General features: G+C 47.4%; 1 pseudogene; it reads left to right on the top strand.

The window, feature by feature from the left end:
• Positions 1-3,812: 3,812 nt before the first annotated feature.
• LOC138417865 (chromobox protein homolog 1 pseudogene) lies at positions 3,813-4,559 on the top strand (annotated as a pseudogene).
• Positions 4,560-4,988: the final 429 nt, after the last annotated feature.

The raw sequence follows: 4,988 nt of genomic DNA, 5'->3' as shown, positions 1-4,988 counted from the left end.
GTCGCAAGAGTTGGACACAACTTAATGACTAAACCACCCTTACTACGTGTCAATCTGACATTCCCTAACTATCCCCTTCCCTCCAGTCCTTTCTGAGTTCAGAGTCCAGACAGAGCTTGCGGCTCACTGATGGGGAAGCTGAAGGGGAAAACATGCCCCCAAGTCCCCTAAAGAGGCAGAGAGGAAGGAGGGTGGGGACCTTCTATAGGTGACTTCCCCCAGGAATGGGCGCAGCACCCCTCAGCCCGGACATGGCTCTTTAGTCTCTGCAGATGAGAAAACAGAGCCTCTTCCCTGTGGCCTCTTTTCTCATCCTGAGCTTCTCCCAGACTACTGTGGAAATTAAATGTCACCTATCCTTACCGTCACAGCAGCAAACCACAAGCCCCACTTTCTCTCATTCATTCTGGCACCTGGAGATCTCGCTCGAAGCCTGGGCCTGATGGTGGGAGGGTTGTTGTGAGGAGAATTTGGACGTTGATTTCTCTGCCTCCTACTGGACTCACAGAGCAGGCCCCAAGTGACACGGCCACACTTATTCCATTCCGTCTCCTGCCTCCAGCCAGTTCTCAGATTCTTGCCTCCATCTCTTCCTAGTTTATCCAGAGTTGAGTTTGAGGGAGAGAGCTAGTAACCTGTACAATTTATATATATCCCACTCATAAAATAAAATATTCAGTCAGTTCAGTTCAGTCGCTCAGTCGTGTCCGACTCTTTGTGACCCCATGAATCGCAGCACGCCAGACCTCCCTGTCCATCACCAACTCCCAGAGTTCACTCAGAGTCACGTCCATTGAGTCAGTGATGCCATCCAGCCATCTCATCCTTTGTCATCCCCTTTTCCTCCTGCCCTCAATCCCTCCCAGCATCAGAGTCTTTTCCAATGAGTCAACTCTTCGCATGAGGTGGCCAAAGTACTGGAGCTTCAGCTTTAGCATCATTCCCTCCAAAGAACATCCAGGGCTGATCTCCTTCAGAATGGACTGGTTGGATCTCCTTGCAGTCCAAGGGACTCTCAAAAGTCTTCTCCAACACCACAGTTCAAAAGCATCAATTCTTCAGCACTCAGCCTTCTTCACAGTCCAATTCTCACATCCATACATGACCACTGGAAAAACCATAGCCTTGACTAGACAGAGCTTTGTTGGCAAAGTAATGTCTCTGCTTTTGAATATGCTATCTAGGTTGGTCATAACTTTCCTTCCAAGGAGTAAGCGTCTTTTAACTTCATGGCTGCAGTCACCATCTGCAGTGATTTTGGAGCCCCCCAAAATAAAGTCTGACACCGTTTCCACTGTTTCCCCATCTATTTCCCATGAAGTGATGGGATGCAGCCACTAGAAATAACAACCAGGCATGGAAACATGTTCATGAAATGTTGCTGAGTAGAAACACTTCTAAATGAATCCCCCAAAGGATACAAGTAGAAAAAAAAAAGGTAAAGTAGAATAAAAATGCAATAAAGAAATTTAACTGGCATAAAAACAATACAGATAGTGGACAAATTTCTAGGCAAAATTACCTAAAGAAGGAGAAGGCAGGTAGAAGCAAAAGAGAAAGGTCCTAGAGACAGTAATAGAGGCCATTTAAAAAGTATATAAGAACACTGATGTCTCTTTTTTTTTCAGTCATGAAATGGGAACCATAATAGAACACCCTTGTTCCTGAAGAGAACAGAAAGATGTGAATAAAGTGCGTACCTCCGTCTCCAGCGTGGCAGAGAAAGAGAAAAATATTGACTATTGTTGCCACTGTTACTGGCACTCCTCCTAGTCTTCAAGGCTCAAGGAAAATACTTATCATCATTAGGTAACAACATGGGACTCAATAAATAAATCATGGGATACAGGTCGGAGCACCGTGCAAAGAGCTGTTAAGAGCCCCAGGGGCCACGGCTTAACTCCACTCAGTGTCTGCGGGCACAGGAGAGGGACATGCCCAACACGGAGAAACGTGCCTTGCCTGGTGTACTTGAACCTGGGCTGGGCCTTTCAGCAGCTGGGGGACGCAGGCAGGGTCTGTCCTGACTCCTTCGCCTTTCCCCCTGGCTTGTCGCCTCAAAAAAGCCACCGGACCCTCCGCAGGCCTCCTCACTTCCCATTGGTCAGAATTACTATCACTCTTGGGTCTAAACCAATCGTGAGTCAAGGGAGCAGAATTCCTCCTTTGGCTTCAGTTCAGTTGAGTCGCTCAGTCGTGTCTGACTCTGCGACCCCATGAATTGCAGCACGCCAGGCCTCCCTGTCCATCACCAGCTCCCGGGGTTCACTCAGACTCACGTCCATCGAGTCAGTGATGCCATTCAGCCATCTCATCCTCTGTCGTCCCCTTCTCCTCCTGCACCCAATCCCTCCCAGCATCAAAGTCTTTTCCAATGAGTCAACTCTTCGCATGAGGTGGCCAAAGTACTGGAGTTTCAGCTTTAGCATCATTCCTTCCAAAGAAATCCCAGGGCTGATCTCTTTCAGAATGGACTGGTTGGATCTCCTTGCAGTCCAAGGGACTCTCGAGAGTCTTCTCCAACACCACAGTTCAAAAGCATCAATTCTTCTGCGCTCAGCCTTCTTCACGGTCCAACTCTCACATCCATATGTGACCACTGGAAAAACCATAGCCTTGACTAGACGGACCTTAGTTGGCAAAGTAATGTCTCTGCTTTTGAATATGCTGTCTAGGTTGGTCATAACTTTTCTTCCAAGGAGTAAGCGTCTTTTAATTTCATGGCTGCAGTTAGGCCAGAAATTCACTGCTGGGGAAGGACATGGCAACCCACTCCAGTACTGTTGCCTGAAAAATCCCATGGATGGAGGGGCCTGGTAGGCTACAGTCCATGGGGTCGCAAAGAGTCGGACACAGCTGAGCGACTTCACTTTCATTTTTCACTTTCACGGATTGGAGCAGGAAATGGCAACCCACTCCAGTATTCTTGCCTGGAGAATCCCAGGGACAGAGGAGCCTGGGTGGGCTGCTGTCTATGGGGTTGCACAGAGTCAGACACGACTGAAGTGACTTAGCAGCAGCAGCAGCAGAGGTTCAATGCAAGGAGATCCAACCAGTCCATCGTAAAGGAAATCAGTCCTGAATATTCACTGGAAGGACTGATGCTGAAGCTGAAGCTCCAATGCTTTGGCTACCTATGTGAAGAACTGCCTCATTGGAAAAGACCCTGATGCTGGGAATGATTGAAGGTGGGAGGAGAAGGGGACACAGGATAAGATGGTTGGATGGCATCACTGACTCAGTGGACATGAGTTTGAGTAAACTCTGGGAGTTGGTGATAGACAGGGAGGCCTGGTGTGCTGCAGTCCATGGTGTTGCAAAGAGTCGGACATGACTGAGCGACTGAACTGAACTGAACTGAAAAATTCACCTGTGGTCCCCAAGCTCCTCTTGCCCTGAAACTGGACTTCTCCCAGCAAAGAAGAAAAAGGAGTGGCTGCTGACCAGCCAAGGGTCAGGCTGGCCATGGGCAGGATGTGAAATAATGTAAGTGACACTTAAAAAAGAAAGCAGATGAAAATCCTTTGAAACCTTCAGAGCGTTTATCTATGGATCATGGGTTAATGGATATTTCTTCTTTTCATATTTTCTATATTTTGTAAACTTATGTAAAAATAAAATAGTTAATATGAATAGTATTAAAATGATAATTCCTCTTTCTTGATTTAGGGCCAAGTATACACAGGACAAGAATCTCATTTAAAAAACAGCAAGAGTGGTCACCCGGCTTGTTGCTTTTCTGGTCGCCACTCCCCCGGCCGGCAGGACAAGACCCGCCAGTAGCGCGGCACTGATTCATCTCGGGCTTGTGGGCGCTGCTCTGACCGGTGTCATCCTTTATACCAGAAAGCTGGCGGGCACTATGGGGAAAAAACAAAACAAGAAGAAAGTGGAGGAGGTGCTAGAAGAAGAGGAAGAAGAATATGTGGTGGAAAAAGTTCTAGACCGTCGAGTGGTAAAGGGCAAAGTGGAGTATCTCCTAAAGTGGAAGGGCTTCTCAGATGAGGATAACACATGGGAACCAGAAGAGAACCTGGATTGCCCTGATCTCATTGCTGAGTTTCTGCAGTCACAGAAAACAGCACACGAGACAGATAAATCAGAGGGAGGCAAGCGCAAAGCTGATTCTGATTCGGAAGATAAGGGGGAGGAGAGCAAACCAAAGAAGAAGAAAGAAGAGTCAGAAAAGCCACAAGGCTTTGCCCGGGGTTTGGAACCAGAGCGGATTATTGGAGCTACGGACTCCAGTGGAGAACTCATGTTCCTAATGAAATGGAAGAACTCTGATGAGGCTGATCTGGTCCCTGCCAAGGAAGCCAATGTCAAGTGCCCGCAGGTTGTCATATCCTTCTATGAGGAAAGGCTGATGTGGCATTCTTACCCCTCAGAGGATGATGACAAAAAAGATGATAAGAATTAACTTTCTTGAATACCAGCCCCTGTCACATCTGACTGTGGGTTTCAAGTGGGGAAAGAAGGAGTTCTCCTTGTCTTGACACCATGAAGGTGGCTTGAGAAGATGTCCTTTGAAGAGCCAGTATAGTTTCTGTGACCTACAGCAGCCCAGGGCTTCAAAGCCTCTCCATGCTGTACAGTTTGCACACCCATCCCGGTGGAGGGGAAGGAGGGTCAGTGTTTCAAGGCAACCCATTCTGAACTTGGCTGAAAAAAAAAAAAGCAAAGGGCCTTCTATGAAGGACAAAACGTAGAATGTGATGTGGGAGAGCAAGAGATACTGTAGCTCTTCAAAGAGCATCTCCACAACCCACACAGCCTTCTTCCCGATAGTGTTAACTCTGCATTTTTACAGCGTAGCATGTGTGTAGTTTTTGGCTATTAGTGGTGTATTATTTGGGGTGGGTGGGGTGGGGTGGGAAAGAAGGGAGATGGGTTAGGATCATTTTTGTTAAAATTTGGGGAAACGGTGAAACAAAGGAAAGAACAACTAATGATGACTGGGTTCAGTGTCCAGAATATTGTATCCTTTC

Source organism: Ovis canadensis, chromosome 13 (genome assembly GCF_042477335.2).
Source record: "Ovis canadensis isolate MfBH-ARS-UI-01 breed Bighorn chromosome 13, ARS-UI_OviCan_v2, whole genome shotgun sequence".
Taxonomy (NCBI): Eukaryota; Metazoa; Chordata; class Mammalia; order Artiodactyla; family Bovidae; genus Ovis; species Ovis canadensis.
The sequence above is the reverse complement of the archived record's forward strand: the minus strand, read 5'-3'. Positions and strand labels throughout refer to the sequence as shown.